The following is a 24,775-nucleotide window of genomic DNA, read 5'->3' on the forward strand; positions in this document are numbered from 1 at the left end:
GCTGGTCTTGAGTAAACTCAACCATGTTGGCCTTCTGGTCATGCAAATGTTTGACCAAAGCCTGACCTGCTTTTAGGTTATCCGATGCTTCTGCCATCATGTGTGACATTCTCCTCCGCAGACCTATCACATAGTCAGTGACTCTCACTGGCTTGGGGTAAGGAGAACTCTCCAGCCCCTCCTTAATTAGGGCTAAGGGGCCTCTAACTGGATGGCCATAAACAAGTTCAAAGGGACTAAATCAACCTCCCTCCTGAGGGACTTCTCTATATGGAAATAGAAGGCATGGCAGTAGAAGGTCCCACTTTCTTCTAAGGGGTTCCTCTAAAGCACCTATCATGCTCTTTATTGTATGGTTTAACCTCTCTACCAATCCATTTGTCTGAGGATGGTAGGCAGTTGAGAACTTGTAAGTTACTCCGCAGTTTTTCCACATGGCCTACATGTAGTGGGACATAAAATTGGATCCCCTATCAGCGATAAATTCCTTAGGAAAACCTACTCTGGTAAAAATACCAAGTAGGGCCTTAGCAACAGTCTGAGCTGTAACAGTCCTCATAGGTATAGCTTTAGGATACCTAGTAGCATGGTCTACTACAACCAGGATAAATCTATTTCCTGATGATAGGGGAGGGTCTAAGGGACCAACAATGTCGATTCCTACCCTCACAAAAGGAACTCCCACCACTGGGAGAGGCACCAAGGGTGCCACATTCTTGGCTCCACTCTTGCCAGAGGGTTGGCAAGTGTGACAGCTCCTACAGAATGTATCTACATCAGACCCCAATATAGGCCAGTAGAAATATAAAGAGAGCCTTTCCGTGGTCTTCTTAAAGCTCAGGTGACCAGCCAATGGTATCTCGTGGGCTAACTGTAGGAACTGGAGTAGGCTTTCAAGAGGCACTTCAAGTCTTCTGTAGTCCCATGGGATAGACTCAGTCGGTTCACTGTAGAAGAGGCCATTTTACCAGTACAACCTATGCTTCCCTGGGTTCTTGCCCGTCCAGCTGGGAAACTGCCTGTTGGCGAAGACCTTCAAGAGTAGGACACTCTTTGACCTCTGCTGAAGTCTGCCCTACAGGGTCCACCTTCTGCCAGTAAAGACTGCAGCTCAGGATGGTCTGCAGGATCCAGATTTCCAACAGGAGCAAGGTCCTTTTCCAGCTCTGATTCCTCAGCAGCTGATTCAACCACACAAGGTTGCTCCACACACTCAGCCTCAGCTGGTTTAGGAGTCACAGGTGTGACTTTGGACAGTCCTCTTGGGAATGTCCTGGTTGCTAGCACAGGAGTGCTGGCTGGTTTCTTCCTGAAGGTTTTAGGTTGCCCCTTTTCCTCCTTCCTAGAAATTGCAGTCAATAAGTCCTGTGGACTGGGAGTTATAGTTTCCTCTATAATCTCATCTGCAGAGCCCCTTAAGGTACTCTCTCTGGCCTTCCTAGTCTGCTCCTGTTTCATTTTGCTGGGAGGCCTGGGGGTGCTTGATACAAATCCAAGAGTTTTTAAGTCATTCGCCAACAGGACTCTCTCAGGTACTTCACTCTGCACACTTACAGGTATTTCGACAGTGATATCATTACACTGGATGAGATCTGGTAACTGTGGAAGCATTTGACAGGGCCTCCAGCAAGCTTAGTTAAGATTTTGGGCACCTTAGCTACCTCCTCAACCTTGAAAAATGATTCATCAACTACAGTTATGCTGGTTAGAGTGTTTCGAATGACAGGGGTCTCCTGACCATTGACAAGAACACTGTCTTTGTAATACTATTTATTATTATCTGGGACAGAATTGTACACATCTAAATTCTGTTGTCCCACAGACCCAGGGACACTAAAGAGACACTGGCTGAGCCTTTCATGGGTTCCTCAGCCAGTAAGTGAAAGTTTCCACTTGTCATTGGTACTTCATCCACTGGGGAGAAGGCTAAGGAGACCGTGTGGACCCCTGAAGGTTTACCCTTGCATCTGGGATCCCCTTTCACATGGTCAGTTGACCCACAAGCAGAACATTTACCAAATGTTTTGATGAATGGGGGTTTGTTATGACCTCCTTCTGGTTTGTCCCCAGAAGGTACACTAGCCTTATTCAGTTTTCCCTGTGGCTTACCCTTGTTATGTTTGGGGCACTCTTTTGGATTGGAGGTATTAGGATTCTCCTTGTTGTCTTTCTTGTGCTGCTTCCCCTCATCTTTCTTCTGAGTTGCCCCAGAATCCTTGTGAGTAGCCCTGTTGGCAACCCACAAGTCAGTAGCCCTTGCTAACTTCTTTGGATCAATTTCCGTAGAGTCAGCCAAGTGCTGTCTCAGCTCAGGAGAGCAGGCATCATAAATAGGCTCCAACACGAACAGAGTTCTCATACCTTTAGAAGTATTCACTCTGTAACCCTTAACCCAACCATCTAAGTTTTTCAAACATTCCGTCACCCGGGTAACCCAACAGGTACCATCATGCTCTTTGAGGGTTCTAAACCTCTTAAGATACCGAGAAGGGATCTTCCCAAATCCAGCTATCAAAGCTATCTTCACAGTTTCATACTCCTTTCTGTCTATATCCCTCAACTCCATTACCACATCAGTTGCAACAGGGGGTAGCCTAGAAAACAGCCAAGGAATCAACTGATTCCCTGTAATGTCTTGAATCACATGGTTATATTCAAAAGTAGCCAACCAGTCCAAAATATCAAGCTTAACCTCATACATACTTACTGCATCTTTGGGCATGCACGGCCTCTTAGGACTGGAAGACCTAGAAGACGCTGGGAGAAAACCAGTTTCAACAGACAACTTTTTCATCTCTAGTGCATGGTTCAATTCCATCTCTCTGAGTTTAAGTTGTTGATGTTTGCATTCAGTTTGAGCTTGGATTCTTTTAAACTCTAACTCAAGTCTCCTTCTTTCTAAAGAGACAAATTCAAGACTTAATGTTGGACCTGGTGGGGTCCCTGTGGTCAGAGGTTGAGGCCTATGAGCAGGTAGAGGTAAAACAGGGCCTACATGTGAATACTCCTCTGCCTTATCTAACCCATCCATAACATTTGAGTTACCCTCAGAAACATTATCATCCTCATCAACATTTTCCACATTTGCTGCAGGTGTGGGGGATTCAGACCCACCCCTCAGACTTTGGTATTCTAACAACTTTTCTATCAATTGAATCGTTTTGCCTTTTACAATGAGATTCCTAGCTTTACACATATCTCTCAATTGATCAACAGTTAAAGCCACTAGGGTCTCCTGTCGGTAGCGTTCCATATCAGTCATGATAAAACAATTGCTTTACTAGTGTTGCTTTGTCTTGGGAGGATTATTTGAACAAAATTAAAAGTAGCACTCTAAATGTAACAAGTATACTTTATCCTCACCGCTGTACACCAGTGTTAGGCAGAATCAACTGCAGTACCGTTTGGGAACATTACAGGTAATTAGGACTACAAGTGTAAGCACACTTTCAGCTTTGGTACAAGCCTGTACTAAACAGTAAAGTGGTAGCGATGGCTGAGCAGCCAGACTTATCTCAAGAAGGGAGCAGTAGAGCAAGTTACACAAAGGACCAACCAATACAGAGATTCAAGTAAATACTTATTCAATGGTTCTTAGTAAAAGAATATTATTTACTCAATCATCTATAATTCATTACACTAGCATAAGCCGCTCAATATTACACACTAATACACCACAAAATCCAACCGGTAAATAACTGAACAAGTTTAGCTCAAAAATGAAGTAGGAGCAAAATGGCACTTCAGATACTTAGAAAAGGGGGGAAAAGACAAGGTTATAAGAATAGGCAGCCCAAATACATTTATAGGCAAAGCAAAGTGTTTCAGTTAAATACAACCAGCAATTCTTCTCAACAGACCTGGGCCAAAGTCAAAGGTTCAGAGTCTTTTGCATAGGATAGCATAGCTCTGGTATATAACGGTTAAGTTTCTGCCACAGATTTTTAAAGAATTTGGCTAGGGGAAAAGTTTGACGAATGTTTAGGGAAGGACAAGCCTTCATAGTTGAGGAAAGTTTCACGCACGTTCTCGAGGGCCGAAAAGATTTCCGGACCGCGTTTGCACAGTAACTTTTTAAATGAAGAAAGCTGCAGCTGAGGCAGTTGTTCCTGGCAGTTCGAGCAGATCTGGCTGTTCCTATGCTTCAGTCATGGGGACAGGAAGGAAGACGTCGGGTGGTTCTTGCACTGCCAAGGGAAGAGGCCAAAAGCTGTAGCAAGATGTCGATTTAAGGTGTGAGTTCCTTAAAGTCCCCCTGGTTTCTTTCCCGCTGGCTATCCGGTTTTCAACAGCACTCTGATGAAAATTGGACCAGAATAGGACGGTGTCCAGGTGGCTGGCGAGTTGGTTGTTCCCACCAAACTCAAGGGAAGAAGTAAACCTTGAAGCGCTTCTCTGTCGTCGGAGTTTCAGGCAATTCAGACCTACAGCAGGGCTTCACCGGTCATCCAGGAGTTGCAGCAGTCCTCTTCCTTCCTCTCCTCTTCGGTTCTTTCGTTCCAGTGGCCAACTCTGCTTTCCAAGTCCCAGAGACCCGCTTTTAAACAGTTTTCCCCCCTTTTATTCAGCCTGGCTGTCACTCACCCAGCAGGGTGACTGTCATTGCCGGACAGACAGCCAGCCAATCACACCAGAGTGCATTCAGCTCTGCTAGGAGACTAAGCACAGGGAGTTTCGTGCACCTCCCTCACATCCTGTCCACACCAGACACTCTGGGACCAGAGGACCTCTGGCACCAGAGGAGGGCTTCAGCACAGAAGCCCACCAAAGGGCATGAACAAAGGGACCAAACCTGGTTTGGCGCGTAGAGTTACTTACGCACAAGAAGGACCTTTCCTAAAAGAAATGGCGAAAAAAGATGACCTGAGTCTATTTTTACAGATAGGTCTAGGGCGCCATATTGAAAAACATGGCTACCCCTGATTTTGAGCTACCGTTGTTAGCGGTCGCGAACAATTACAGTAGTTGATCTAAACCACTGCCACCAGCCATTTAAAATAGGAAAAGGTAACATTTTACTGTTACATTAGTGTTTAGACTCAGGGGAAGCTAAGCAACCCCTCCAGCACTCTGTAGTAAGAAAGGGTGAGCTGGGTCAGTAAATTTAAAGAGACTAGTAAAGTCAATGTAACTTTACTTGTCCTGAGAGACAGTAGTCATTCTCAGGGAAGGTAGTTAAACCTTTGGGTAGTCTGAAAAGACACCCCTGTGCCACTGCACTGAAGGTGCTGTGTGACACGCAGAAAAAGATGATGCCACTGGAGTTGTTTTAAAACTCCATAACCAAAGAACACAAAAGTAAAACACACACAAAATACATGGAACAGAGGGGAAAAGGCTCACACTCTTCCCAGGTAAAAAATGTAATCTTAGAAATCCAGCAAAAGGTAAGGGAAATTAGCACATTTGGAGAATTCTCCCTAAACCCCTTTGCAGCATCTTGGGAAGCCTTTGAGGTTACTGCAGATTGTACCGCATGCCAGTGTGGCTACATTGTACAATTCCTTGAACAGTCGTAGTCCTCTGTAAAAATTGTCCACATACAAATGGTGACCCATATGGAACAATGATGTGGTAAGATCCCACCTAATCTTATCACTTACTCTAAATGGGCAGGGTAGCACAGAGGGTTCATGCTACAGTCTTTGCCAGTGTAGACTATTATGTTGTAGGCATACCCAGTGGCACTTTCACACAACATGTAAAGATTGATATACCTTTCCGTGCTCTCTTGCTTGATATATACTGCATGAACAGTATCTGACCTTTGAACAATACCAAAGATTTATCAATGGATATGTGCTTGCTAGGAGCACACACCTCAGAAAATTGATGTGCAAAGTGCATCAGTAATGGCTCAATTTCGAATAGCCTATCACAATGTGGGTCAGTTCTTGGTAATGCTGCAGAGTTGTCAATGAAATGCAGCTTACGTTGCAGTGCTAGGAACCAATCGCTACTCATTATTTCTGGAAAAAAGAGCTTGCCAATAAGGCTTCAGTACACCTGTATAGAGGGATAGATGACTTCCATACTATTCCCATGAGCAGAGAGAGACCCTGAATGCATACATCTCAACACCCATTGTTGGAAACCAATGGTGTGCTCTGGAATGGGGCTTTAGATTGACACCCTGTGCCCTCAAGAACTGTTCAGCATACAGACTGGTTTGCTCAACCTTATCTAAAATCAACCCATCATCCCTAAAATGGTTGAATAATTTAATAGGTTCTAAATCATCTATATTCTTTCTCTGTCCATCCTCATACTCCAGTGAAAGGTGGAACAACAGGCTGAGCCATTGCTGGAGCCACTCAATCAGACTCATCAGGCATGTGATCAACACGCGCATTCCTTGCACCTTCCGCTCAACCTTGCAGGTGACTTTTGTGTGGGAAGTGCCACGTGAGGTGCATGTGCCCTTTGGTTCCCTGCCTCATCAGATGAAGAGCTTGAACTAGCCTCAACAGAAAGCGTGCTTCCGAATTTGCTTCATGCTCACCCTCAGAAGCAGAATCTGTTTCAGAGTCTGCTTCTGAGTCTTGCTCCGAGTCAGACCGGAATAGTAAATTGAGAAGTTGAGACTCCTCACAGACATCTGATGTTAAGCAAAGACAAATGCGCTCATCTAAAAGTGCACTACACAAAGAACAGATAAAGACTGAAACACCAGGTAACTTTGCTTTTGAAAGTAAGGGAAAAACTGTAGAAATTATTCTTTAATAGAATAGAACACCACTGCACAATTACACCAATTTGTTCCGAATCTGCTCTTATAATGTAGCAGTCCTCTAAAATATATTCTACTCTTAACACACCAAACAAAAAAGAGAACTCATTTGCTGACACATTCACTTCGAATACAAAAGTATAGCTCACTGGTGACTTACAAGTAGTTGGATTGCAACAACACACTTTCACCTACAACAAAGACAGCAAAGAGAACAAAACAAAAGCAAGATGTCATCTTTACTCATGCATAAGTGTGGGGAAGAGGATGGAACCCACACCTTCATTTATGACAATCCAAAGACACCCACCCTTGAAGTACACCTCCATTAACGCAAAGGGGGACAGGTGGGTGGTGAATGCATGTGAGAAACAACATTGCAATGTTTTTCTAATTGGGGGAGGTCAAAAGGGAGAGAAGCACTAAAGGCAGAACATAAAGATGTAGTTACCTACATGGCATGCCCCCTCAAGAAAATGACTGGCACTCTTTTTACAAAAACCCATGATCCTTGAGATTGGGCAGGGGACGGAGGGGGGAGGTTACAAGCACCGAACAGCTAGAATGGGCATCAAGAGAAAGTAAGCTACGAAATGCTGTGGCAGTTTGGAAAGGTATATGCAGCACTGATACATTCAGTACATGGAGATTACATTCCACTAAAACCAAGTACAGTGCCGTCCCCAACAATTCAGAGTCTCACTGCCAACAGTGTTACTCTCACGTGGTCTCTGCGGGGACGTTGGGCACGGTTGCAGCCCTCCCTGGAAGTGAATTCCCCTTGTCGTGTGCTGTGGACTGCGCTGGATGTTGGCACTGCCCCTGCGAGGATATGAGACGTTGTGAGAAGGCTGCTATATGACTGCTGTCTCTCTCGAATCCTTCTTCCCAGAATGTGGTGAGCATGTGCCAACCCATATAGTCTCACCAGTTGATTGATGATGGCGAGCACTCCGTCCTGCTTCTCACAGCGGGGAGCGTTGAATGGACCGAGTTCCTTCACTGATCCATGTGCATGGCAGCCCAGGCCGGCTGTGGCTGAACCCCTCCTAAAGGCAAGTGTCTTTTGGCTTTCAAAATATTGTAGTGTTGATTCTTGATTTATTGTCCGTATCCTTTTAATAATGTCTTTCTTCCGCTTTCTCCCAATAGTTGATATGTGGCCCAGCGGTAGTTGCAGTGCCAGTAGCGAGGCCAAATGGGAAGAGAATGGAGTCCACGATCTTCCAACAGATGGTGAGTGTTGGTTTTAGGTCAAGTGCGATGATTTGTCTCAGCGCAAACTTAAACTTAATGTCTTAGTGGTTTCTAACATTGTCTTTGTGTTTTTCCCTTGCAGGCACCGTATGTCAGAACGTTGGGCTGGAGCGCTGCTATCCAGAGGTCTGGAGATGGAAGATGAATGCCAGAGTCCACGATGATGCATGCCGAAGGAAGCGGATTGCAAGGCAAGTGCTGCGGCTGGTAGCTGGAGAAAAGGTAAGATGCGCTCAGGCTGATAGCTGGAAACAGGCAAGATGCGCTCTGGAGAGTAGCTGAAGACCGGTAAGGTGCACTCTGGCGGATAGCTAGAAGCAGGCAAGATGCGCTTAGGTGGCAGTGAGCGTTACGCTGCAATAGCAGAATAACGCGAAGCGCGTGCTGGGTGGCAGAGCCTGCTTATTTAACCTGCTCTGGCCACGCTCATAGTCATGACTCATCGGCCCCACCCTGCCACTCCTAAAAGGATGCTTACACGTGCATTCTGCCTCTCCCCAGCAGCCATGCCCCAATGCACATGGGAGCCCCTACAGGGGAAACCAAGTACCTGCACCAAATAAAATGTGCTAGTGCACATTTATTTATGAGCCTGGCGCCAAAGGCGCCAGGACTGAATCCAGCTGGGCTCTCCAAGTCATATTGTCCCCAAGGGACAATAAAAGGTTGTGTTGCCCCTTTATCTGGTGCCCAGATGGTGCGCGGTCTGGGGTTCTGGGCCCATGGCCATGACAAACCGATCTAGTCACCCTTCTATCATCATGCCACAGGAGCCATTTAGTGCATCAATTATTGGGAATCCCCCCACAACATAATTTCTCAGCAAACTTCATTAAGTCCTCAATGAAAACATCCATGCCCCACTTAGATAGCTGCACTCCATCTCTGTGAAACATCAATTCACCTTTGATAAAACCATGGTGAACTGTCCTAATTTTGTCATTTCCCTTGGTCAGTTTTGCCATTAAGCTTTCTCCCTGAGGAGTTGATGGCCCTTTCCTTCTCTGGAGTTCTCCAATCCCTCTTTGGAATCATTTGAGACCACGCCACCACTGAGTTTGGGAACCTAATCGAATTCCACTACAGTTCATCCATATGTAGCCTCTCCTCCCCAAAGAGACCATGTCATCCCCCCACCCAGATGCACATTGATCAAAAAAGAAAATGGCACTTCCCTTTTCACCTGGACTTCGCTGCTCACTCCTCTTAGCTATTGAAGGTGCATACCCCCGATGCCGAACCAGTATAATGACACACCATCCCTCTGGAGCCAGATGTGTTTGGGCCTGTGAAATGTGCTGCTGTCCTTCAGATGAAAGAGTGCCCAACAATCCATACAACCCTCATAAAACTAACATGAATAGCCCCAGACGTAAAATCCAGAAATTGGCACAGCAAGTGCATGTACAAGTGTTTCTTCTAGAAATCTCAGACACACACTACCCCCAATTTTATAATAAGCACTACATGTGAGGGAACACTGTGTACCTTTCATCAAGGTTATTATGCAATCACAATCAACACCTCAGGAAGAGAGGTGGAGGACACATTGTCAGGTTGTGCAAACATCAGAGATGTGCTGGTAATATTATAATTTGTGGAGCTACCTGCTCCCGAGGCACACGGTGTGTAATTCAAGGTTGTAAGGAGAGTTACAAGTATTAAAAAGTGATACAGTGAAATCAGGGAAGGTAAGTAGTAGAGAGATACTGACAAAAAGGAGGACTAAGCCTCAGTAAAGTCTCCATGACTTCCACTTCTTAGGGCACTATACATACCTCTACCACAAACCGCTTATTTGTCTTTTTTCCACCGTACACTACACAATACTTCTTACCACCATACACTTCACAAACTGTGCCACAAGAACTTCTAGCTCCTTCAATAGCAGATCACACCAGTGCAACCTGCCTCTTATGTTTGCCCAACAGTCCAAGTTAAAACGATTAAACTTTCCAAAGCTTTGCACACATTTTGTCAGGATGACTATTTTGACAGAGGGAATGAGCACCATACCAAGTGTGCATTGCATGCTCAGAAAGATTGCATTACTAACACAGACATGTTTGACAAAAAGTGGGGGGTCATAACTATGGTCCCAAAATGCACTTTGTTTTTATGCAAAGCAACCAGCATCCTATATTCAGGGTGCACGCATCACACACAACATTTGACACTTAGGTCATCCCCCACACGCACCCCCACTAATGACAATCCAGGCTTCAGTCCTGCCCACACACCGCTTACTAGCTCCCCTCCACTGGACAGCCCAAACACATTGAACTGTATGTCATGCTTTGCATAAGCATGAGCCACACAGTTCAATGTGTTTGCACTGTTGAGTATGGGTTGGTAGTCACAAACATGTCTGTGTTAGGAATGCAAACATTCATTCCTTCTGAGCAATCAACGCACACTTGCTATGGTGCTAATTTCCTCTGGCAGAATAGTGTGCACAGGAAATGAGCATCATACCAAGTGTGCATTGCATGCTCAGAAGAAATAAACATTTACATTACTATCACTGAGTCGTTTGATAAATTGAGGGTCATTCCCAAAGTGCACTTTGTTTTTATGTAAAGCAGCCAGCGTACCATATTCATGGCACGCGCACTTAGGCATGCTCCCCATGTACCAACCACACCATACAATTCTCTTCCCACAGTCCTGAACACAATATTACAGCTCTCAACTCAACAAGCCTTCTATCCGTCCATTCACTTCAATGGGCTCTCACTGCCATAAAGAAAAACAGGTGATTTCAAATATTTGGCAGCACACAAGGCTGAGAGCTATGCCATACCTCTAACTCACACACTTTTGGCCGGTGTCACCCACCTTGAAATCAGCTGACTCACCGTCTATATGTCCATTCACTTCAATGGGCTCTTACCCATGCCCCAGAAAAAACAAAATTGTTTTCACCAGCCTTGCCAGCACAAAAAAGGTTTTATGTGGATTATTTATGTTTACTTTTTCTGGTATCAAGATTATAATTAATGAATGTAATAGTCAAAACATTTGACATAGCCTGGAAAAAGCTCACTGATGGCCACAGATTCATTGTGACCTCTAAGCAAAACATGGGTCGGCTTGGTTGTTGTGTGTTGTATAGATGTATCAAATTTGCACATTTTGGCATTTATTTTGTGTTGTGTGGATGTATAAAATGTGAAGTTTGTATTGTATAACTTTCAAAATAGAAGTGTTAAGATATATGGAAATAATTGATTTACAAGGTTTCATTTTCAGAATGAATTATAGAATTGATTAACCATTGTAACATTAACAGAGAACTGGTATTTCGGTGTGCTAATTAAGTGTGGTGTATAAGGGGTTTATTGTTTTACGGTATATTTTAACATGCATGATGTCCCCTCATAGGTACTTGAAGAGGTTGTGTGTCCAGGTCCTCTCTTGATCAGTCCTTGAATCAGCATAGCAGCCTTCGGATTTCTTGAAGAGTTGCAGCTGCAGACTTCTTCCTCCAGCTGGATTCAGTATACACTCGTCCAAGTTTCTAAGTTCTGGTTTCAACTTGCAGCTTCTGACCCAGAGGTAAGTGAGGGGTCTTTCATTATACACAAATCCCCCCCCATACACTCAGGTGGAGCTAGGGTCAGTCAATCACACACTATGGCATTCATCATGCAGCATCCAATAAGGATCCCAGGCATTCAGGCCATTCACCTAAAACCAGACACTCAAAACAGTGGATGTCTATTGGGTGCAACTCCCAGCCTTTAGGAGCACACACTACATTCACTCCAGTTTCAGACAGGGCTGGCTCAGGCAGACCACAAGCATTGTGACAAAACCAGACATCCACAACACAGAATGTGAATTGACTCCCCTTTCCATTCATTCAGGTTCCATCCCTAAAGTGGACCCAAAACAGTGAAGGCTCCTACCAATCTAGCAGAGGCAGCCCATACCCTGCTCTGTGGGCAACACATGGGTGCCAAAACAAACACACACTAGGGCTACCCAGGTGTACGCCTACCCATCGGCACCATTGGGGTAGCCCACAGGTATTGTTCACCAACAATAAAAATGAAGAGCTGCACTGCCAGAGGTCCAGACTGAACTCTTGTGGCAGACAAACACGCCAACAGGGAAGTAGTAGGACAAAGACGAGGAGGCCCATTCTCTCCAAAGCATTACCAGCATCACACTCAGCTTCCCAGCAAGCAGTGTTTTTCACACAGATTTCCAACACCTTTCTGTATTCTGGATGTCAATGTTTCTTTAGGTGTATCTTGGCAACCCTGTCTAGTTTTACTTCTTGACTGCCAAGATCTCTCCCTCTTGCCCCTTAATAAGGCCCGGATTTGAAAAAGGCGTCAAAGAAACGCCGAAACACGTGTCATCCATATGGGCAGAATATATATCAAATAAATTAAGAAAATATGCTTGAAGAAACTTGACTACGTACTTTGATTCATTCAGATCAGAAATTTGGCGCAAAGAGGTGTAGGCACAAACAAACTACTGCTTACTTTACAAACAGAGCTGAGGGACTCTATGTCTCCGTGTTGACCTACACCCTTGCGACACAAGAATAAAATAAAACAACCATTGCTAACCTTAATAGCACTGACATACGGGTCGCGAGAGTACACCTTATGAGATCCCCACTCAAGAAGTTCCTCACTTAGCTCATTAAATATGTACATAAACAGGGTTCTGTGGCACCCAATACAGATATGAATAATAGTGGATTTCAGAATGTGAGAATTAGGCCTGCATGTACTTTCTATCTTAAACTTCAAAACACCTGAATTTCAGGTGATTTGTCCTGGTCGAGTGATAAAGCACATGGCTTAAAGTGCGACATCTGCATTGAACTCCTTTTATTGTCCCAGGCAGCTTTTATGTGGGGTAGTTTTATCTTGAGGTAGGCATAGGAAATGTAGGGAAAGGTTAATAAAGTGGTATGGAGTTAGTGGTTGAGCAGGGAAAATGGTAGTGAGCTACTAGAAACAAATCAGAGTAAAATGTAGGGTTGATTCTGCTTCCAGATTGCTCTGTGATACCTTCAGTGATTTGAAGTGGGTGAAAAACACAAGGTCCATCTGTAGAGATTTTAGGGAGTTGGAATGCCTGAGAAGGAGGGCACTTACAATGAATGAGAGCGAGAGACACACACACATGCATGCTCACCTGGATTTGGTGGGTGAGAGCAGCAGAGATTCAGGGATGTGGGAGACTCACAAGTAAGCGCCCATCTCTGGAACTTGTAGAGCAAGATATGTAGCGTTGGGTGAATTCTGGGAAGAGGAGCAGGGACTCCATGGGCAGTGTATCCATGGGGAGTGGGCAGTTTGTATGCCAGATTCACACTCACCTGATTTTGGTGGGAGGGAGCAGCAGTGCTCCCCTCTTGAATGAGGGGACAAGACATGTTCCATATTATTACACGTGGGAGGCGGGGCAGAGAATCCCTGAAGGCAGCTTGTGGAAGAGTTAAGTTTGCCTGCTTTTCGTGGGAGGGAGAATCAGAGATTATAGAAAGCAAGTGGCACACCAATCAATCAACCTTGAAGTGAGTGGATGAGAGAGACATGTGCCATTGGGCGATAACATGGGAGAAGGGGGGGCTAGGAGCCCCTAAAGTCACTCAATCCTGATTTTGGTGGGTGGGAACACTCGAGATTTGAGCTAAGTTACAGAGCAGTCAGTGACTGTCTCTTGCAGGAGGTGGACAAGACACATGCCATCAGGTGACACCTGGGATGAGGCGGAGCTGGGCATCCATGAGGGCAGCTGGTGAGAGAGCCACACTCACCTGTGAGCACAAGGGATTGGGGTAGGTGGATAGCACACAAGTCAGTGTCCTTCTCTTGAAGTGAGCAGATAAATCAAGTACTATAGTGATGAATATAAAAGCAGTAAGAGCACAGAACCCCTAAGGGCACCGTGTCTGAGAGTCACGATCGCTGGATTTTGGTGGGAGGGAGCACCAGTGTTTCTGGTATTCAGGTGACACATCAATCATTGGTGAACAACACATTTTAAGCAACAAGTCAGCACCCAAAGGTGCCAGAGGCAAGTGGGAGAAAGGTTGCTCATAGTCCTTTCACTTCTGCAACAGCAATAGAATTGCACATGGTCAATTGAAGGTATTATCCAACTCACATGTGTATTGCACAAATCCTGGACTAGTAAATGCACCAGTACAATTGTGGCACCACCGTGACGAACATCCACTGATACCGATCATGGAAGTTGCACTTTCAGTTCTGTACATTTTTTCAGGAGCAGAAGAGGAACTTGTGCAGATCTTATCTATAGGAGATTAGGGATGTACAACCCGTGGAGTAGTGGAACAATAGGAGGATTTTAAAAATCCCAGGTTTCAATCTCCCTCAATCCCATGACACATACAGCGCAAGAATCACTCCAAATTGCACAGTTGGGTTAATGAGGTTTTCTTTGTTCTTTTGTGGGGCCAAGCCCAGTCCTCTCGCATCTTGTTCTGACCCTCCTTCCAACTCAGGCATCCATAATCCCCCAGTTAGTGCTACTGAATATTGACCCCTACTACTGTCTAACACACTGGCCTGTGCTAGAGATGATCATCTAAATTCAGGATGTCTTAACTCCCACAGGGACTTCCTAGCTGTCCCTGCTCTATCCGGTTTTAAGTGATCGACTGAGATGTGGCATGGTGGCTGTTTTGCTTTTCTGTCATGTGTAATTACCCTAGAAACCACTTATCAGATTACACAGACCAAAGGTTCTTGGACTCAGGCAGGCAATAATATACACTTAAACTCACAGTAGGAATATAATTGGCTCTTTGCAGGCCCTTTATCCACACTTCACAGATCTACAACTAAACAGTAAAATAACAGATAATAGTTTACATATGGACATATGCCACACAAAGAAGAACGGTTATATTAGTCTACCTCACCGTTAGTGCAGTTGCAGGAGAAAACGTCATCTCAGACACAACATTACTACCCAGTTCCAAGGCAAGAAGGCAGAGAGATCACACGTGCTATAGGGGTCTGGAGCAGAGCGTCCTCCGTCTCAGCGAGACTTGATCACCAAGGGTACCAATTCTATTCTACTACCTGGATACCTCTTCTCTTATGGGAAGTAAATCCCTGCCTACCTCAGGTTGCCAACCATCCCCAGCCGAAGGACAGACAGCAAGCATGGAGAGCACAGAGCAATAAATCAAGGTAATAGTGGAAAAACCCAGTTTATCTTCCACACGCTCGTTCCCAGCACCTCTTATCACTGCACCTGCACAACTCTGATTCCCTTCTTGGCACGATCTTGATTGAACAATATACCACCTATCCTCCATAATGAGCTCATCTGAATCTCACAACCCTTGCAGAATGTATGTCTGCCTCCTAACTGAGCTCACAGAAACGTAAACTTTCATTGGGGTTCTGGAAGTGAATGTCCAAAATGGCCACGCAGTGGCTCCATGTTTTAGCTCATTTTCACACACGCATTACAGTGCCTTACAAACACACTGTGTGATTGATGTTTTTTCTAGCATGCACATTCCCCCCTCTCATTTCTCTTTTATTTCCTGTTGCCTACTCCTGCTCACTCCTCCCACCACTCTTCCATTCCTTCGATGTGCTCATTACTCCTAGGTATTGCTTCCCCGTGTAGATGTTGCTCCCTGTAAAGATGGATTTCTGAACTCTGACCTGGTGGGCCGAGATTCAGAAGGCCAGCCTAGTTTCTTGGAACAGGGTTACCTTCTGGACAAGCCAGACAAATCAAGGTAGTATTGGCAGCGGTTAAGACTAGGCCTCAGGAGGGGTGAGGGTGACTGAAAGACCTCAATGAGCACACAGAGTAAAGGACACTTACAATTCACTCCCAGTCAGGTGTATATATATTAAAAATACAAATACATTTATTTCAAGGCCCTGGAGGTTAAACACACAGAAGAAAGTCACAGTAATACTTCTAAGCCAACACAATCATATCTATATACAAATATACAAGACCAATACGGCCTAAAGTCTTGATGCTCGAAATGGGTCCACAACCTAAAAACGGAAGGAAGCAGGTAGTGCAAATAGTCTTTAGGCAGTTCTGCATCAAACACAATCCTAACTGAAAGGCAGTCCAATCCCTAAAAGGAGGGGAGCCTAGTGCTCAAATGTACATGTGAAGCTGGTCTACGCAGTGGTGCAGATGGGCGAAACAGGGTCTTTTGTAGGGGCTGTAGCAGCTCGGGAAGGCAGGTGAGGTGATGCAGAATAGATTCCCACTATTATGGGAGGTTCTCCCCTTGAGGCCAGAGCAGGTTCCAAGACTTGGGAATAGTTTGCTAGTTCGTACTAGCAGTGGAAAGGAGAGGGGCCCCCAGGGGCCACTCGTGCGTAAAAATGGATGGATGTATGCGTTACAGGCCACCGGTAACGGTTGCAATTACTCACCAACCCCCGGTGCACTCTAGACTAACCCTCAGCAGTTGAGTCCACTTCGGTTGAAAGTTCAAATGCAGCAATCTCGTGGCTCTGTGGCTTTCAGTGACGAAGTTACAGCGATGATTCCAAAACGGGACAGTAGCGATTTCTCCGCTCCTGGTGGATGGATCAGGCCAGTTATTCTGTAGCAGGCTTCAGGGCAGAGAGAGGCACAGCTGCAATGAACTTGCAAGGTTCGTCACCACGGCTGGGCGACACGGTAACCCTGTATAATCCATTTCGGGCGCTCTCTATTTACTCCAGACCTGGGAATGCCAAGTGTACGGAATTCGGTGGAAGAGTGCCGTAAACAAAGAGCATGTGATGTACCAAGTTTCAAGGGCCTCCCTCGAAATGGCGGCGATATCAATGCAAAGCTCCTATGCAAGCTGGTTAGCCCACTGGTTGGCCCAGGGACACTTCTGAAAAGGCGTACTTGCAGGTTTTGATGAAGGTGCAGAGAATAGTTGGTCCCACTATTCCAATGAGTCGAAGCATCTTCGCAGACCTCCAGGACGACCAGGAGCAGAGGGGTCCAGTGGGATGACAGCGGGTTCAGGGTGCCAAACCTTCCAGCGGGTCACCAGTGATTCCTCGACTTGGTTTCTTAGTTTCAGAATACTTGGATCCTATCCTTCGTTCAGTGAGAACTCCAGAGATCGACATGGTACAGGTGTTTGGATCCTTCTCTAATCCAAAATCTCCTTCGCACCAAAACGAAGAGGACCCAATGGGAGATCTGCTCACATACAGGCATCCCATTCGTGGACCAATCATGGACCACAGTGGTCCCAGGCATACACAGCACACCAGATTCTCTGGCACCCAGGATGTGTATTGGAACTAGACAGTCCAGCCCACATCCTGGAAGCACACACACAAGGCATGCAGAATCCCGTGAAAGCTTGCCGTTTCACGGGAGAATGCATGCCCAAACAATGACTGACCCGGATTAGCTCGACTTGGGGAAGGTGAAGGGGCAAGATGGCCAAAGGACACGACAAAGAACCTTGTGGCATGGGCATTTTGAAGCCAGGCCACCTATCTGTGCCAAGCGTGGCAATCCTTCGAGAGTATCTTGGACCTTTACAAATGACAGGAAGATCCAAGTGCACTATACTGGAAGGTACATTGTGCACTTGCAACATGTTGCAGAAAAATTGCAATATTGACAAGGACTAACGGAAACAAAAGTCTCCCAGTACTGACTGTCTTTAAGGGCACGTCAGTTTCCCCATAACGAGCGAAAAGCCCACGGGAGTGTAGCAGAAGGTTGTGCTCCTCTGGTAAAGTCAGACTATGGTGTTTAAACAAAGCAAAAAGTGGGGGGTAAAATTACACATGAAATGGAAATCTTTCCTAACATTCCCCCTTCCACTACTCTATTACACTTTCTTTCATACAACTCCCTCTTCCACACCACTAACCTTCCTTCATACCACTACTCTCTAGTTCCTTCACACTACTCCCTCGACACACTGTTACAAAATGCGCATTTTTTAAAAACAAAAAACAAAAAAAAGGAAATATTTCTTTTCATTTAGTTGGGGCATTTCTTTGTGCGCGTCTTCAGTGCTCTCCAGCACTTTATTCAGCTCAAGCCGCATCTGTTGCCTGCATTTCGGCCGAGCCCCGTCTATCTACCTTTGGGCCACCATACATGCAGCAATTCAAAGATGGCTGCCACAGTGATTGCCACCTGAAGCCCACTTGCAGTTCCTCCATACTTGCCTTCCACAAGTTGATTGGTGAGCTGGACCTTTTTCTCCACCAACCTGGGACCGGCAGGCTTCTGCCATCCACCTACTCAAAGGCCCACTTCTAAGGCCTCTGTTTGCTCCCTGTCCGCTGCCAGGATGCAGCATGAGATTTTTCTGCACATGAGCTTCCATGATGCTGCTACCTCACACCTAAAAAAAACCTGGACTACCGTGACATTCACTCGTCTTAACCATGGGTTAGTTCCCTCCTTCTGGATAGACTCCTACCCTCTTTTGACTTTCACTTATTTTCTCTGCTTGTCTCCCATGTGTACACTCTTGATTGCATTGTGTTTTGCACACACTGCTAGCTTTTGATTCGGATTGCAATTTCAAATCTAATTGTGTTTTTGAATTTAGCTTAATTTAAAATCTAGCTGTGTTTTTGCATTTAGCTTAATTTCAAATCCAGTTGTGTTTTTGCATTCGTTTAAACTCAAATCTAGCTGTGTTTTGGCATTTATGTTCATTTCAAATCTAGCAGACGTTTTGCATGCATTTCGCTTAACTTCAAATCTAGCTGTGTTTTTGCACTTAGTGTTTTTGAATGCAGCTTCATTTCAAATCCAACTTTGTTTTTGCATTTGGTTACACTCAAATCTAGCTGAGTGTTTACATTTAGCTTAATTTCAAATCTAGCTGTGTTTTTGCATTTAGCTTAATTTCAAATCAAGCCGTGTTTTGAAAACTTGTGGTGCCCTTTGCTTGTATTATGTGATTTTCTGTAACCTACTGGCCCAGTGACTGGATGGTGCTTCTTGTTCTACTCTTACCCGCTGCCCTCCCCTCTCTATACCTCTCCCATGGTGCTTTCTGTTTCTCCTATCTTCTACAACTGTTTCTACATTGACCATCCTTCCCTTCTCACTAAGTCTGGTATGAAGAAGTTCAAAAAGGATATATTGGCCTCCAACCCTGGTCTCCCAATCGCTGACACCTACTCCAGCACTTCCTTTAGACAGACCCTCACCAACATTGTCGTTGGTTCACCAGATCTATGGACTCTTCATATGATTTCTGCGCTCTGTCCTATCTCCTCCTCTCCCATTAATGGTGGCACCCGTTGCAAAGCCCTCATGGCCCCCTTTCGACTCCTCTAAGGTCATCATTAATGTCTACCTAAATGGCACTGTCATGGTCCAAGGCCCTCAGGCCAATCTCTTACTCTTTGATAGGCGCTTCCCTCGCCTCATCAATTTCCATTCATCTCCTGATGTCTCATGTCTCCCTTCTCCTGCTTCCCTGCCTCCCCCCTCCAGACCCCTTGCTACCTTGCCCTCTGTTCCCTCTTCTTCTGCCCCCCCTCGGGCTCTTTCACCTCCACAGGGCATACCTCTGATTTCTAGCCCTCCCCAGAAGGCCTTTAAGGCTGGCAACATTCTTAATCTTGCCACTCTCAACTCTCGCTTTGCTGTCAAACACTCCTACGACAGCTGCCGACTCCTCGAAGAATTCAACCTTGATGTCCTCGGTCTCACTGAGACTTGGTTAATGGACAGCTCTGTCACAAGCTTTGACACTCTCCTCCCTGACGGCTACAATATACTCTCTGCACCCAGATCCACCTGGTCTGGAGGGGGTGTAGCCCTGATCTTCCCTGAGTGGATTCCCGCCTCTATCATTCCAACACAGACCTACTCCTCCTTTGAATGCCTTGTCTGCAGGCTTCATCTCTCTCCTGGCTACTCTCTTACCTTGTCTACTATCTATTGGCCTCCTGGCCAGATCACCTCTTTCCTCTCACAGTGGGCGGACCTCACCTCCTCCCTCCTGGCCTCAACCACTGAACTCCTCCTTCTTGGGGACCTCAATATCCATCTAGATTCTCCCCGTTTCTCGTCTGTACTCTTTTGTGACTTCTGCAATTACTCACTCTGCAGGGCACACGCTTGTTATGATATGATAGTTTATTTATATAGCGCCTATACACAATGTGTTTCAAAGCGCTTGAAGGCAAGGGAGGGAAGAAGGGAAAATACAATGACATTCTTACAGGCCAAGGACAGTAAGGATGTGAAATTAACTATCATACTCGGCCCGACGACATTTCAGATAGTGCAAGAGCCAAGACATAGATAAGGAAGGCAGGGGAGAGTGGGAAGGAAATGGAAACAGACAGGCAACTACTGTACTAGGCCTGACAACATTTCTGGTAGAGCCGGAGAAAAACAAGAGGTGAGGGAGAGGGGTGCAGAAAGGTAGGGGAGGAACAAAACAAGTGACTACCATACTAGGCCTGACGACATTTCAGATAGTGCTGGAGAGGGGGTGGGGAGGAAAAAAATAGTAAGGGGAGGGGGGAGGAGACAGACGAGGTTGCTAGGTCAAGGGACAATTCTGATAGAATAACTTCATAGAAGAAAGTAAGGGGAGGAGATACGAAAAGGGAGAAGGGAAAGCAGGAGAGAACAGAGAGTTAGCAGTCAAAAGAGTGGAGCAGCAAGAGAATAGAGTGAATACAATTGCAGAAGTCATTAGTAACACATAATGTTTCAAGCCAGGATACAAAATGAAGATGGGAACAGCATGATTCAGGGCCACCATGAGTACAAGATGCAAAGGAAGTCCAGCATGACAGTTGAGAAAGGGTGACGCACCATGAATGAATGAAGTCCATAAAAGTCAAATCCAGCAGTGCCCACAAGACGGTGATGGTGAAACCAGAATTTATCAAGACAGACTCCAGCTGAAGTAGGCCTGAGGAGGGTGAGGGGGGAGCAGGGTAGAAGAATCAAGCAAAACAGGCAACACCTGTGTGCGAGAATGGGGGGGGCACAATGGAACATCACGGGGGGACCAGAGGGGGTGGGGATGACCTGTGAGGACAGAGGGGGTAACACTTCAACCTCCAATCTCCTCTCTACATCCGTCTGACCACTCCTCTCTCCTGGAGCGATCACTCCTCCTCTCCTCCCATCTCACCCTCTCTAACCCCAGGCCAAGCTAACCCCAACACTGCCACCTACCTTCTCAGACAGTCGGCCCATAAAGCATGTGTCAGTTGAGGCTTTCCCCGTCACCTTCTCCCCCCCTCCTCCTCCAGCTGACGCACATCCTGACACAGCCCTTTCCATGCTCTACTCCTCTATCTCTGATACTCTTGATGCTTTTTCCCCTGTCATGAGGATCCATTTGAAGCCCAAAGCCAAGTGCAATTCTTGGTACGACTCTGACCTAGCTACCCTTAAACTTAAGTGCAGGAGGCTGAGAGGAAATGGAGGGCTTCTAGTTCATCCTCTGACAAACTGGCCTGCCGCATGCTCCAAAGGCAATACCGACTCTCTGTCCATACTAAGAAGAGAGCCCACATCCAAGCCTGTGTCTCTGCGGTATCTAACAACTCGGCCGAACTCTTCAAAATCTGCAAGGAGCTGGCCAACCCTGCTGCAGTCTCTACCTTTCCTGTCGCCTCTCAGGCCCTTTGCACGGCCCTTGCCTCTCAGTTCATATCTAAAATCCAGGACATCCTGTCCACCCTCTCATCCCCTCCCTCACTTCCCCCTTCTCCATCGGCGAACTCTGCCCCTCCTGCAAATGCCCCCATCCTCCTTCTCTTCCTTTCCTCGTTTCTCCCCCGACGAGGTCTCTAGACAAGTCTGATCTATGAAAGTTTCATCAAAACAAGTTCTTCCCTGTTCCTCCAAAACCATCAAGGACCACATTGACACCCTTGCTCTTGCCCTGCCGATTTCTGCAACCTCTCGTTTGTCTCTGGAGTTTTCCCCTCCCCTCGGAAGCACTCTGTAGTGCACCCTCTTCTCAAGAAACCCACAGCTGACCTTTCATGCCTGGCAAACTATCACCCAATCTCTATCACACCTTTTCTGGGCAAACTCTTGGAAAAGCTAGCCATCTCGCAGCTTAACCTCCACTCCGATTCTGTTGGTTGTCTCCATGACCATCAATCCAGCTTTAGAGCTGCCAGAACCACGGATACTGCTCTCCTGAACATGTGTGAAGACCTACTCTCCAACCTTGACTCTAACATCCCTTCTGTCCTCATCCTACTCGATCTCTCTTCTGTGTTCGACACGGTCAACCATACCATCCTGATCAACCATCTCTGTGACAACCTGGGTATCACTGATCAGGCTCTGGCCTGGCTGACTTCTTTCCACTCTGATCGACTGTCCCAGGTCCAACTTGGGTTCTTCCTTTCCTCTATCTCCCTCTCCACTTGCGGTGTTCCCCAGGGGTCTAACCTCTCTCCCTGGCTTTTCAACCAATACCTGGCAACTCTCGCCCATCACATTGCCTCTCTCTGCCCAATTTTCAGTGCTATGCGGATGACACTAAACTCATTTTCAGGCTTCCTTCGGACACCTCTTCTTCTCTCATCTGACTGCTTGTATGCTATTCAGGAGTGGTGTGCCACCAACGATCTCTGCCTTAATGCCAGTAAGACGGGGATCCTCATCAACACACCTTCACCCCCCTTTCCTGTCACTCTCTGGCCTGTCTCCCTTGGGCCCCCTCCTACTCCCACCTGCGAGGCTAAGAACCTCTGGGTCATCTTCGACTCCACGCTTTCCTTTTCTGCCCACATCTCTGATCTCTCTAAAAAGTAAAAAAAGTCAAACTTCCAACTGCACCTCCTCAAAAGTGCAGTTGGAAACACTTGCACCTCTGTGTATAGGTGCGTTATAAAGGCGATAGCATATATCATATCATATATCATATCCTGCCTTTCTTCTCCTTTCCCCAGAAGCTCACTGTATCTCAAGCCCTGGTTCTCTCTAGGCTGGATCACTGCAGCAGCACCTTTCTAAATATGCCTGCTTCTACTCTCCGCCCTTTGCATCTCATCCAGAACAGGCCTGCAAAACTTGTCCTGGGCCTCAAGCCCTGAGATCGTATCTCTCCAGCCCTGAAATCTCTTCATTGGCTCCCAGTGGCTGCAAGGATTACATTCAAGATGTTGCATTGTGCACAAGGCTTTCTGGGGCCTGCGTCCAAAATACCTTCACTCTAACCGCCACAAATACCTTCCCTCTCGAGCTCTTCACTCCTCTGCCTCCAATTCCCTCAGGGTCAGTCGTTTCTCAAAAAAAGGCTAGGGCCTACCTCTGGAACAGCCTCCATGCCACTCTAAAACATGAGGAGAACCATCTCCGGTTCCGGAAGCACCTCAAGACCTACCTCTTTGCTTCTGCCTTCTCTCATTCTCTCCCCCGTTGATCTATTTCTGCTTAAGAATCATGCACCTGGTTGCCCTCTGATTTCAGGCCCAGGTACTTCCCACCCTGCTACGCCCCCGCACTGCCTCCTGGCAACCCTTGCACTTTGGGTCTGTATCTGTAACTCTACAGTTCCCCTCTTTCCCTCTACTTATCAGTCACCCCAGTCTGTGCCTTAAACCTAGCACTTGCCACGTACTGGCTGCACTACCATTTGTTGTTTTTCATTCCTATGCATAGCACATTCCACTCCCCTCCCTTGCACTTCCCCCTTTCCCTCTGCCCTGCACTTGCACATTCTCAATGTCACTGGACCTAGTAAGATCGTTGTTTTTCTTCTCCCTTGTTCCCCTCCCTTGCCTCTCTGAAATACGTGTATGAGCGCGATACAAATTAAATATCAATATCAAGCCTATACTACTCCCTTATACATGCTACCACTCCCTCCTCACCACCACTACTCCCATCTCCACACTTTTACCCTCCCCTCCAAACCTTTCACTCAGGCACATTTGCTTCACAGCCCCTCCATAAGCGGCCTTGAACATCCCCCACAACCACCACATTTCAGAAGCCAGAACCAACTTAAAGTGGTTACCTGTCAAACAGAGAATCTCCTTAAAAACACTTGCCCCAACGCACAAATGCCTGGCCAACAAAGCCCCGATCTATCTCTGTAGTCGGTTAACTCGCCACTCTACCGTTCGACCACTAAGAACTGCCCAGACTCATTGTCTATCGATCCCTAGGTTTAAGCTTCAAAAAGCGTGGGCACCAGCTTCCCTGTCCTAGCCTCTAAACTATGGAACACCCTCCCTGCCACTATCAGAGCTGAAGATTCTTTCAACACCTTTAAGACCAAAACCAAATCGTGGCTCTTTGATCAGCAATAAGACATGCTCGGCGTCTGTCTTACATACTCTGGTCCGCTTCCTCTGATACTATTTCTGGCCTGCTACCGCTGTACTGTTACTGTACACCCTAGGGTATTTCCTGTTATTCCTAGTGGCACTGTAATCTTTGTAATATATGTAACTAGAAAGATGGTTAATATGCTGTTACTGTAAACTTTGTAATGTAATTTATAGCCTGTATTTATTTCTGCAACTTTGTACAAATTGCGCCCTGATGCCCCCGGGCCTGATGGTTTGCGCATTATAAATAAACAAATACAAATACCTTGTCTGCACACCTGCCACACAAACACTGAAACTGCAGAACCAATTTCACTCCAATAGCTTACCTGCTCCAAAAATCTTCTCAGCAATCGACTGCTCCCTACTTCCTCTTGCTTGTCTCTTGGTCATCCTCTACCTGCATCTCTTACTTCACCCAAAAAAAACACACACTTCCTGTTTCCTGTCCCCTAATTCAATACACTTCCCTCTGCTGGGATTGGAT

The sequence above is a fragment of the Ambystoma mexicanum genome, chromosome 2q (genome assembly GCF_040938575.1).
Source record: "Ambystoma mexicanum isolate Mex_15411 chromosome 2q, UKY_AmexF1_1, whole genome shotgun sequence".
Lineage (NCBI taxonomy): Eukaryota > Metazoa > Chordata > Amphibia > Caudata > Ambystomatidae > Ambystoma > Ambystoma mexicanum.